This window comes from Danio aesculapii, chromosome 19 (genome assembly GCF_903798145.1).
Source record: "Danio aesculapii chromosome 19, fDanAes4.1, whole genome shotgun sequence".
NCBI classification, from domain to species: domain Eukaryota; kingdom Metazoa; phylum Chordata; class Actinopteri; order Cypriniformes; family Danionidae; genus Danio; species Danio aesculapii.
The window spans coordinates 48,762,237-48,775,800 of record NC_079453.1 but is presented as its reverse complement, the minus strand read 5'-3'; positions in this window follow the sequence as shown (position 1 = coordinate 48,775,800).

Genomic DNA, 13,564 nt, shown 5'->3' with positions numbered 1-13,564 from the left:
TTGGAAAATGTAATGCATACCCATTCCCTACCCCTAAACCCAACCATAACTGTACATTATTTCCAAAATCAGAAGGGAATAATAGTTGGATAACAGTCATGAAGAAGTGCATAAACCTAACCGTAAGCCTAAATATAAAGTTTAAACATCCTTTAATTCTGATTGGCTGATTGGAATGTTGTTCCAGGATCAATATAGATGTTAATCCAGGATCATGTCCTGTTTGGTGACATCAGGTTGGCGTATTTCCACTTTTCCCCATCTAATATCCTATTATAAAACGAAAGGTTATGATTTGCTCTGAGTTATACCCTGTAAGAAAGTAAATGACTAATAATGACGTGTAAAGTGCGTGTGCAATGAATATGCATGAGATTTAAAGGGATAGTTCACCCAAAAATGAAAATGTACATATTATTTACTCCCCCTTGTGCAGAAGGTGATATTTTCTTCAGTAGAATATATTTAGAGTGCATGCATCACTTTTAAAAATATTTTTAGCTGATTCCTTTGGTGATTCTTATAATGCAAGTCAATGGTGACCCGTTTTTGAGATTGAAAATAAAAGCATACAAACAAGTCCAAATCAATCCCTGTGGCTCCTAAAGACACACTGAGGTCTTATGAAGCAAAACAATCACTCTGTGCAAGAGACTGAACAATATTTAGAATATTACTAGCTTTAATCCACAGCCTAGGTAAATACTTCCCAGAGCGCATGAGTGTTAATAAGCTTATAATATTGGAAATAATCTTCAATTTCTTGCACAGCGCGATCGTTCCTCTTCATTAGGCCTCAGTGTGTCATGAGGAGCCAAAGGGATTGATTTGAACTCGTTTGCATGTGTTTATTTTTAATCTTAAAAATGGGTCACCATTGAATTGCACTATACGAATCACCAAAGAGGATTCAGCTAAAAATATTCTTTTAAACTTGCTGTATGTACGATTTTGATGATTATTTCACTTGTTTTAAGGAAGAACTCACATAATTTTGCATATTATTTCTTTAAAAAAACACTTTTCTTTTCTTGTCTAGAAAATGCTTATTGATTTAAGAACTTTTAGATATTTGCACTAGAAACAAGACATGAGAAAAGCATTTTTGCAGTGTGAATAGACTCCGTTATCTGAAAAACAATGCTAAAGCTGTGCTTTCCATGTCGAAATATCTATTGTTTTGGTCTCTATAACCAGCTTTACCCAATTATATTTCAGCACAATGAAAGGGCCAGGTGAATAATGCCCTTTCCTATATTTTGAATTTCGACCGCAATACCAAGTTCAATCCTACATACAGCACTTTTAATGTTCTACTGAAGATAAAATCATCTCAATAGCCTGAATGTGAGTGAATTAACTGTAAATGTTACAGTTTTTACAATCGCTATGACAGGTTTTTTCAATACATTCAACAAGTTTCCTAAACTCTTAACCCGGTTAGCACAACATCCACCTTCGTGGGATATACAATTAACACATTTCTTGTTGCTTTGACACAAAATGCATCCAGTTAACACCAATTTAAACAGCTTGAACTTCTTTTACACACAAGCACAACCAAGACCAAAACAATGGGATTTTACAGTCAAATATAAAATGCTTTCACACAGTGTGTCAGAACAGATAACCTCATGTTGTAAACAGAACTTCTATAGGCTAAAGTGAACAGCTGTTCATACTGGGAATGGAAACATAAATACATTCAATGTATTTTATTCCATTGCTTATTGCATTTATGTATATATATATATATCCCATCTAGATGTGTTGATGTTTTTCCAATCACATGATCATATGCTCTAAAAGAGGACTCTTGAGGCTTTTTAAAGGAACAGTGAGCGCATCAAAGAACTCCCTCATCAATACGTCCAGGTAAGGTTATGCAATACAGTCATTACTGTACTATACACAGTGTGTTTTGCAGTAAACTACTCTATAATCCTGGAGTTCATTAGTACATACATAGAGTACAGTACAGCATTTACATGCACGGTCTCTAATTACTTTCAGAGAGTCATGGAGTTGAAGGCCAATCAAGTCCCACATGAAATTATCTTGAAGAGGCTGGCTTGTCTCTGTGGGAGAAACATAATAGGCCAAAGGGCCAGAGTTACTGTGCCGGGCCAGAAAAGAAAAAGCTGGCATAATTCAGAAGACCGGGCAGAATAGAAGATTGCTTTGTTTTTTTATTATAATTGCGGTGCTTTTTCTGTGTGTATATCTTGCAGTGATGTCCTTTTGTAAATAAAGTCTGTACACAAATCTGTGTCTGTATTTTTTTTTTACATAAACAAGGTGATGCAGTGGCGCAGTAGGTAGTGCTGTCGCCTCACAGCAAGAAGGTTGCTGGTTCGAGCCTCGGCTGGGTCAGTTGGCGTTTCTGTGTGGAGTTTGCATGTTCTCCCTGTGCTCGCGTGGGGTTTCTCCGGGTGCTCCGGTTTCCCCCACAGTCCAAAGACATCCAGTACAGGTGAATTAGGTAGGCTAAATTGTCTGTAGAGTGTGAGTGAGTGTATGGATGTTTCCCAGAGATGGAAGGGCATCCACTGCGTAAAACGTGCTGGATAAGTTGGTGGTTCATTCCGCTGTGGCGACCCCGGATTAATAAAGGGACTAAGCCGAAAAGAAAATGAATAAATTCATGTTTTATATTGACTTTCTGCAGCAAAAGAAACTAAATTCATGCATTTACTGAACCCAACAAAACAAAAATGTAGAGACAGAGACATCAGAGGCTTCAAATATAAGGGCAGAGCTGACACATACAATAATGCAGTTTCTGTAATGTCAGCTGATGAGAGTGTTTTTTGTCAATGTGTTATGATTGATTAAATGTTCCTGTTGAAAGAGAACATGTGTTAAGCTGCGGTCACGCTGGGCTTTTCCTCCCATAGACTTCCATTCATACGTACGCAAATGCATCAGACTGGAAACGCAGGGTCAAGTTTCGCATGTCGCTGCGGTGCAAAGTTCAAGCTTGGTGAACTCTGACCTGCGAAATCGCATCACTTGATTGCGTGAGATCAATTGAGGATTAAAACACGACCTCTCTGGACAGAAACTTAAAATATTGAGCAATCACTCGCTTTTTTAAATGTCTAATTATCTTGTTTAATCCCGCCCCTTTTCGCAGCGCCATACGACAGAATTTTGCACATACAAAGCCCAGTGTGACCAAAGCTTTAGTGTTTTGAACAATTATTTGATTTTGAAACTTGTTTGCAGTGTTTTGTTAGACATGGTGTATTGTGTTAGTTTATTACTGTATTTAGTTTTGTTTTAAGATTTATTTTTGGCCTATTTTAGACAGGACAGTATTTGACAGGAAGCAAAGTTGGAGAGAGAGAGAGTGGGGGTAGGGTAGGGAAATGTCCTCAAGCTGGGATTCGAACTCAGGACACCCTGACGTGCTACTGCACCATATGTTGATGCACTAACCACTAGGCTGTGTGTTTTCGGTGTGTTATTGTGTGTTAAGAGTTTAGCAAAATTGTTAAATGTATTGAAAAAACTGTCATAGCCATAGTAAAAAACTGTCAATTCATGTGAGAACTCCCCCTTTATCTGCATCTGTAGATTTAAAAGCCCTCATCTGTGTCTCCGTTCTGCTGGAAGGTGGAGTCGTTCTCCAGTTCTGGTGAATCGGTGTGTCTGTGGTCCTCAGATTCTCCATGTTTGGTTCTGGTTGGGACTGGAAGTTGTTCAGAATGGAGCAGCTCCTCTGGGTCCAGTTGTCCTTCTGCGTTCACTTGGGCAGAGATACGGGGACGGGCTGATTTAATCCGCAACCTGCGCTTCAGGTCCTCCTCTCTCTCCTGAAAACAGAAGATAATACCATAGATCATAATGCTAAGCAACGAATGAGTGCAACAAATGTAAAAACTAATTATCTAATTCCTCATTTTTAATTTATAGTAAACACCATAGTGTTTTTGAACAATAATAAAGCAACTAAAGGGAGTTATACTGTATATATTGTAGTAGGAAGCCTAACACTGTATATTTAGTGTTATTATTCTCGGCCTGACCTTAGATCAACCTAATAAAGCAAATAAATAGATAAGTGTGACAGGTGAATGTGGTGTGGTTGTGCTTCACCTTTCTCCTCTCCTCCACTTGTCTCATCTTCATCTCAATGTCCTCTTTTTTGGTGATCTCTTGCTCTTTGCGTGTTTTCAGAGACTCCAGCCGAGCGGGTGGTCTGCTCCTGGCTTTCCCAGCATCATCCATCTATCACACACACATTATTCATGTTTGGCCCAGCGGAACAGAAACAATTGTGCAAACACACCCACGCACTACATGTAGCTCTATTAAAGGCAGGATATTTTTACACAGTACAGTCACATTCATTTTCCAGTGGATTAATTAACTGTAGATCATTGCTAATCAAAATAAACTGGACATTGACACAGTCATGAGATTTTAGATTAAGGATTGGCTAAAGATATGATCACACATATTAGACTGCAATTTGTCGAATAAGTAAATAAACATGAGAAAGCTTGAGAATGCTAAAATGCTAATAATTTACTATTTGAGCTTCTTCTGAAAAACTTTCTATCTATCTATCTATCTATCTATCTATCTATCTATCTATCTATCTATCTATCTATCTATCTATCTATCTATCTATCTATCTATCTATCTATCTATCTATCTATCTATCTATCTATCTGCCAAAGACATGCAAACATGTTATATTAGAATGCTAATTCTACAAGCTAACTGTGCTAATGTCACACTACGAACAGAACAGCTTAAAATTTTGCTAACAATACTAGCAAATGCTAATTCATAGCTTCATCTATCTATCCATCCATCCATCCATCTATCTATCTACTAGCCTATGACATGCTAACATGTTATTTCATACTAGACAGACACATGCTAATTCTACAAGCTAACTGTGCTAGTGCCGCACTATGAACAGAACAGCTTAAAAATTTTGCTAAAAAAACTAGCAAATGCTAATGCAAATTCATAGCTAGCAACATGTTAAACATTCTAGAAACAAGCAAACTAATGCTACCAATGTGATACCCATCTATCCATCCATCCAGCTATCTAGCTATCTATCTGTCTGTCCATCTATCTATCTACTAGCCTATGACATGCATGTAATATCATACTAGACAGCTAATTCTACATGCTAATTGTGCTAGTGCCACACTATGAACAGTAGAACAAAACTTAAAAGCTTTGCTAACAATACTAGCAAATGATAATGCTAATTCATAGCTAGTAACATGTTAACCATTTAACAAACATGCTAGCAACATGCTAACTAAAGCTACCACGGTGATACAATTTTTTGGAAACATATGTTTTTGTTGAAACATGTTTAAAAGCATGCTAGCAATATGCTAATTATGTTAGCAATGTGGTAACCATTTTAAAATTGTGCAAGCAGTTTGCTAAGGATAACACATTGTTAAAACATGCTAACCCTACTGAAAAAAACAGCTTAAACCAGCCTAGGCTGGTTGGCTGGTTTTAGCTGGTTGACCAGGCTGGTTTTAGAGGGGTTTTGGCCACTTCCAGGCTGGTTTCCAGCTATTTCCAGCCTGGTCTTCGCTTGTCAGGCTGGAAAATAACCAGCTAAAACCAGCTTGACCTGCCTGGTTTTAGCTGGACATAGCTGGATTTGGCTGGGCTCCCAGCCTGGCTAAGCTGGTCAAGCTGGTTTAGCTGGTCATCTCCCAGCCTGACCAGCTAAGACCAGGCTGGAAATTGCTGGAAACCAACCTGGAAGTGGCCAAAACCCCTCTAAAACCAGCCTGGTCAACCAGCTAAAACCAGCCAACCAGCCTAGGCTGGTTTAAGCAGTTTTTTTCTGAAGGGAAGAATATTAACACTATATTAATTTATGGTAAATACTATAGTAAAGTTATAGTGTATAACTGTTTTTACAAGATTTTGTTAATGAATGCTACAGTATAGGCTACTGTAGTATTAACTATAATATAAAGTTTAAACTAGGCTTACACAGCGGTTCCAAACAAGGCTTTCTCAAACCAATGTTTGAGTTTGTCAATTTTAATTTACTGTATTAGACTGAAGAGTGCTTGTAGAGTGCTATGAAACTTGCAGTACATATGTTATGATTAATTAAATAATATAATAAGTCTTAAAATAAAGTTATGCAATGTAAGAAAAAAACAAACCTGCAAAAAAACCTGAAATTTTTATGCTTCGGTAACATATGCCTGGTTGTTATAAACACTGATTTTATATACATTTAATTAATCCATAATACACAACAAATGTGTATTAAGAGTTAAATTACTTTACATAAACAACTAAATAAATAAATAAATAAATAAATAAAATAATAATTAAATTAACTTAAATTAAATTAAAAATTAAATTAAAATATAAAATTTAAAAAATACAAAAATAAAAAATTCCTTCACATGAATGCAACTTGTTGTGCCTAATTTTTTACAGTGTTTCCTTGAAGAGTTGATTTCAGTGGGTGAAAAGTTAATAATTAATAAATCATAGCAGCATTATGTAAATCTTGCATATTTTAATAATGGGCAGGCGCTCACCATGATGTTGTAGGATTGTCCACTTTCTCCGTGTTTGGGTTGAGCTGGAATGATTCCCTGAGCCAGAAGCTGCTCCAGGATCTCACTGGACTCTGGTCTCTCCTCGCTGTGTCCTGGACTCTGGGCTACATTTCACACAACATTTAAAACAAAATAAATATTAGAATTATTTTTATTTACTACATCCTACTTTTATACAATTCAACTTCTGCCATAATTATAATTATATATCAAACAAGTTACTAAATAAAAATGTACTGTAAATAAATTACATAAACACACATACATCATTTAGGTAATAAGTACTATCATAAGTACTATATATATAATTAGATAGATTATTAAAACTATTTTCACTTAAAGACAGTTATATTTATTAAGATGATGACACATGCTTAAGTGATATATTGTATTTTATGATATATCTGTATTGAGACAATGGGAGTAATTGTTTTTTATTTCATTTATTTTTTGTTATTTCAGATAATTTGTAGACAAATTTTCAACAAAAGGGGAATATATGCTAATTATTTGATATCAAGATGATGCTAACATGCTAATGCTAACAAATTGTTAAAACATGCTACAGGCGTACAGTAATTTATGATAACTACTATAGTTTTTTGAATCATACTATAGTAAAGTGTATTATACTGTGTTATATTATTTACAATCATTTGGTAATGAATGCTCTGGCATAGTAAAGTATATGATTTAATGATATATTATATAGTACATAACAATAAATATATATTAAAGTGTAATAAAGCCTTAATGGTTTTGTTCTTGTGACTTGGTGGAGAAAGATTTTGGACAAGACAACCAACCTAAATTAGCAAATTGGCTTTTTTAAATGTACAAACTAGCTTTAAATTAGCACACTAGCTTTAAATTGGCAAACTAGCTTTAAATGAGCACTTTAAATTAGCAAACTAGTTTAAAATGAGCAAACTAGCTTTAAAATAGCACACTGGCTTAAAATGTGCAAACTAGCTTTAAATGAGCAAACCAGCTTTAAACTAGCAAGTTAGCTTTGAATTACCAAACTAACTGTAAATTAGCAAACAAGCTTTAATGAGAAAACTTGGTTAAAATGAGCAATCTAGCTTTGAAGGATTTGCAAACTGGCTTTAAATTAGCAAACTAGTTTTAAATGAGCAAACTGGCTTTAAATTAGCAACCAAGGTTTAAATTAGCAAACTAGCATTAAATGAGCAAACTAGCTTTAAATTAGCAAACAAGGTTTAAATTAGCAAACAAGGTTTAAATTAGCAAAGTAGCTTTAAATTAGCAAACAAGCTTTACGTTAACAAACTATCTTTAAATGAGCAAACTAGCTTTAAAATAGCACACAAGCTTAAAATGAGCAAACTAGCTTTAAACGAGCAAACCAGCTTTAAACTAGCAAGCTAGCTTTGAATTACCAAACTAACTGTAAATTAGCAAACAAGCTTAATGAGAAAACTTGGTTAAAATGAGCAATCTAGCTTTAAATCATTTGCAAACTGGCTTTAAATTAGCAAACTAGTTTTAAATTAGCAAACTGGCTTTAAATGAGCAAACTAGCTTTAAATTAGCAAACAAGGTTTAAACTAGCAAACAAGGTTTAAATTAGCAAAGTAGCTTTAAATTAGCAAACAAGCTTTAAATGAGCACTTTAAATTAGCAAACTAGTTTAAAATGAGCAAACTAGCTTTAAAATAGCACACAGGCTTAAAATGTGCAAACTAGCTTTAAATGAGCAAACCAGCTTTAAACTAGCAAGCTAGCTTTGAATTACCAAACTAACTGTAAATTAGCAAACAAGCTTTAATGAGAAAACTTGGTTAAAATGAGCAATCTAACTTTGAAGGATTTGCAAACTGGCTTTAAATTAGCAAACTAGTTTTAAATGAGCAAACTGGCTTTAAATTAGCAACCAAGGTTTAAATTAGCAAACTAGCATTAAATGAGCAAACTAGCTTTAAATTAGCAAACAAGGTTTAAACTAGCAAACAAGGTTTAAATTAGCAAAGTAGCTTTAAATTAGCAAACAAGCTTTACGTTAACAAACTATCTTTAAATGAGCAAACAAGCTTTAAATGAGAAAACTTGGTTAAAATGAGCAATCTAGCTTTAAATCATTTGCAAACTGGCTTAAAATTAGCAAACTTGTTTTAAATTAGCAAACTAGTTTTAAATTAGCAAACTAGCTGTAAATTAGCAACCAAGGTTTAAATTAGCAAACTAGCTTTACGTTAACAAACTATCTTTAAATGAGCAGACAAGCTTTAAACTGATATACTATAGCACACTTTAGTTTTTAATATAGTAGGCCTAAACCTTTTATTTTTACTACAGAAATAGCTCATTATTATTCTGTTATCTAACCTTGTAGTTGTGGTAGTAGTCTAGGTACAGCTCCAGGTAGACCCACTGCCTCCGTTGGGTCCAGACTGACTCCGCTGTCTATGGTCATTTTGGAGATAGCGGAGTCACCACGCGATCCTCCCTGAGCCACATCAAACTGCACAGTGTCTGTCTACAAAACACACACACACATATCAGTTTGGATATTATAAAACATTGACAGCCTAAGTGGTTTACTAGCCTTGTTCTCAATAACTAGTCAGGCTGGTTGGAGAAAGATTTTGGATAAGAAAACCAGCTTAAATTAGCAAACTATCTCAAAAACTAGCAAATTGGCTGTAAATTAAGACATTAGCTTAAAATTAGCAAACCAGTTTTAAACTAGCAAATTAGTTTTGAATGAACAAACTAGCTTTGAATTAGCAAACTAGCTTTAAACGAGCAAACTCGCTTTAAATGAGCAAACTGGTTTTAAATTAGCAAACTGGTTTTAAATTAGCAAACTGGCTTTAAATTAGCAAACTAACTTTAAATTAGCAAACTGGCTTTAAATGAGCAAACTAGCTGTAAATTAACAAACTAGCTTTAAATGAGCAAACTAGCTGTAAATTAACAAACTAGCTATAAATAAGCAAACTAGCCTGAAATTACCAAAACTGGCTTTAAATTAACAAACAAGCTTTAAGTTAGCAAACTGGCTATAAATTAGCACACAAACTTTAAATTAGCAAACTGGCTTTAAATGAGCAGACTGGCTTTAAATGAGCAAACTAGCTTTAAATTAGCACACCACCTTTAAATAAACAAACAACCTTTAAATTAGATAACTGACTTTAAATGAGAAAACCATCTTGAACTAGCGACCAAGCTTTAAATTAGCAAGCTAGATTTACATTAGCAAACTGGCTTTAAATGAGCAAATTACCTTTAAATTAACAAACAAGCTTTAAATTAGCAAACTGGCTTTAAATTAACAAACATGCTTTAAATTAGCAAACTAGCTTTAAATTAGTAAGCTAGATTTACATTAGCAAACTGGCTTTAAATGAGCAAATTACCTTTAAATTAACAAACAACCTTTAAATTAGCAAACTGGCTTTAAATTAACAAACATGCTTTAAATTAGCAAACTAGCTTTAAATTAGTAAGCTAGATTTACATTAGCAAACTGGCTTTAAATGAGCAAATTACCTTTAAATTAACAAACAACCTTTAAATTAGCAAACTGGCTTTAAATTAACAAACATGCTTTAAATTAGCAAACTAGCTTTAAATTAGTAAGCTAGATTTACATTAGCAAACTGGCTTTAAATTAGCAAATTACCTTTAAATTAACAAACAAGCTTTAAATTAGCAAACTGGCTTTAAATTAACAAACATGCTTTAAATTAGCAAACTAGCTTTAAATTAGTAAGCTAGATTTACATTAGCAAACTGGCTTTAAATGAGCAAATTACCTTTAAATTAACAAACAAGCTTTAAATTAGCAAACTGGCTTTAAATTAACAAACATGCTTTAAATTAGCAAACTAGCTTTAAATTAGTAAGCTAGATTTACATTAGCAAACTGGCTTTAAATGAGCAAATTACCTTTAAATTAACAAACAACCTTTAAATTAGCAAACTGGCTTTAAATTAACAAACATGCTTTAAATTAGCAAACTAGCTTTAAATTAGTAAGCTAGATTTACATTAGCAAACTGGCTTTAAATGAGCAAATTACCTTTAAATTAACAAACAAGCTTTAAATTAGCAAACTGGCTTTAAATTAACAAACTGGCTTTAAATTCGCACACTAGCTTTAAATTAGTAAGCTAGATTTACATTAACAAACTGGCTTTAAATGAGCAAATTACCTTTAAATTAACAAACAAGCTTTAAATAAGCAAACTGGCTTTAAATGAACAAACATGCTTTAAATTAGCAAACTAGCTTTAAATTAGTAAGCTAGATTTACATTAGCAAACTGGCTTTAAATGAGCAAATTACCTTTAAATTAACAAACAAGCTTTAAATTAACAAACAAGCTTTAAATTAGCAAACAAGCTTTAAATTAGCAAACTAGCTTTAAATTAACAAACATGCTTTAAATTAGCAAACTAGCTTTAAATTAGTAAGCTAGATTTACATTAGCAAACTGGCTTTAAATGAGCAAATTACCTTTAAATTAACAAACAACCTTTAAATTAGCAAACTGGCTTTAAATTAACAAACATGCTTTAAATTAGCAAACTAGCTTTAAATTAGTAAGCTAGATTTACATTAGCAAACTGGCTTTAAATGAGCAAATTACCTTTAAATTAACAAACAAGCTTTAAATTAGCAAACTGGCTTTAAATTAACAAACTGGCTTTAAATTCGCACACTAGCTTTAAATTAGTAAGCTAGATTTACATTAACAAACTGGCTTTAAATGAGCAAATTACCTTTAAATTAACAAACAAGCTTTAAATAAGCAAACTGGCTTTAAATGAACAAGCATGCTTTAAATTAGCAAACTAGCTTTAAATTAGTAAGCTAGATTTACATTAGCAAACTGGCTTTAAATGAGCAAATTACCTTTAAATTAACAAACAACCTTTAAATTAGCAAACTGGCTTTAAATTAACAAACATGCTTTAAATTCGCACACTAGCTTTAAATTAGTAAGCTAGATTTACATTAGCAAACTGGCTTTAAATGAGCAAATTACCTTTAAATTAACAAACAAGCTTTAAATTAGCAAACTGGCTTTAAATTAACAAACAAGCTTTAAATTAGCACACTAGCTTTAAATTAGTAAGCTAGATTTACATTAGCAAACTGGCTTTAAACGAGCAAATTACCTTTAAATTAACAAACAAGCTTTAAATTAGCAAACTGGATTTAAATTAACAAACAAGTTTTAAATTAGCAAACTAGCTTTAAATTAGTAAGCTAGATTTACATTAGCAAACTGGCTTTAAACGAGCAAATTACCTTTAAATTAACAAACAAGCTTTAAATTAGCAAACTGGATTTAAATTAACAAACAAGTTTTAAATTAGCAAACTAGCTTTACATTAGTAAGCTAGATTTACATTAACAAACTGGCTTTAAATGAGCAAATTACCTTTAAATTAACAAACAAGCTTTAAATTAGCAAACTGGCTTTAAATTAACAAACAAGCTTTAAATTAGCAAACTGGCTTTAAATTAGCAAACTGGCTTTAAATTAACAAACATGCTTTAAATTAGCAAACTAGCTTTATACTGTAAATATAGTACTTTACAACTCTTTGTAAATGAATATTTCAGCATACTGTATTATTACTTTAGTGAACTAATAAATACAATACACTAGTGGTAAAAACAGTATAAACTGTGGTGTATATATAGAGAGAATGTGTAGAATTACCATACCATACCATATTCAAATACTTTACTATAGTATGGTTCAAAAACACTTCAGAATTTACAATATTATAGTATTTACATATCAAGTGCTACAGTATATAACATTAGTGAACGGTAAATAATACTATAGTATACTTTTTAGTATAGGTTTTACTACATTAAACTGTGGCATGTTTTAGTACCTATATACAGTATAAAATTAACACAACAGATTAATTCAGGTAAGTTATTTTACTACAAAAAATACTATAGTATAACTGTGATGTATTGTAGTATATATTGAATTACTGCAACAGATTAATTCAACTAACCTTTACTTGACTATAAGTTAGTTTGGTTGAAAAACACGACTGTATTTACTGTAAATGACTAGTATACTTTAATGAGGGTAATCATTAGTCTTTAATATTGGACTAATTTTAAATCGGAACACCAAAAATTCAGCCCACCTCATTTCCGTTCAGATTGCTCGGTTTAACCGGCTCGACCACCGTGATTCTGGAGCTCCCGCATCCCATGTTCGTCTCTCCCCGGTTCTGAAGCTCTTATGAAGCTCTCCGGTCCGGATAAACTTCTTCAATCACTCGCATTCCAGCACATGATCAGAATCCCGCGGCTCGTCGTCATGGACTCTCTGCGTTGCTATGATTCGTTGCTACAATAAATCTGACCCCGTTCCAGAGGTCACGTCACCTGCGCTGTTGCCAAGACTCAAAATAAAACACGGCTTACCTCCATTTTAATTGATCGTCCTTGATTATATATTAGATATAAATGACAGATTTAGATAATATTTTTATTTAAACATATTTCAGTCACATTAGCAAACAGAAATCTATTAGTATTTCTATGGAGCATGTCCATTTTACATGGATATTTATTATTTATTTTAGTGATACTACTATTTACTTTGTTTACTATAGTTTTTAATGTATATGTATGTTGTTTTTTTAATATAAACTTTATAAATACTTTGGCAATTTATTACATTTGCCATGCCAATAAAGCAATTATTGAATTGAATTAAATTGAAAGAGAGAACGATTTTTATTAAATATTATTTATTTGTTTATTTTATTTATTTATTTTTGTAATACTACAATTTACTGTGTTTACTATGGTTTTTAATATATATACGTATGCTCATTCATTCATTCATTCATTTTCTTTTCGGCTTAGTCCCTTTGTTAATCAGGGGTCGCCACAGCGGAATGAACCGCCAACTTATCCAGCATTTGCATCAACGCCAGTGGTGTATTGGTTAGTGCGTCGACACATGCACT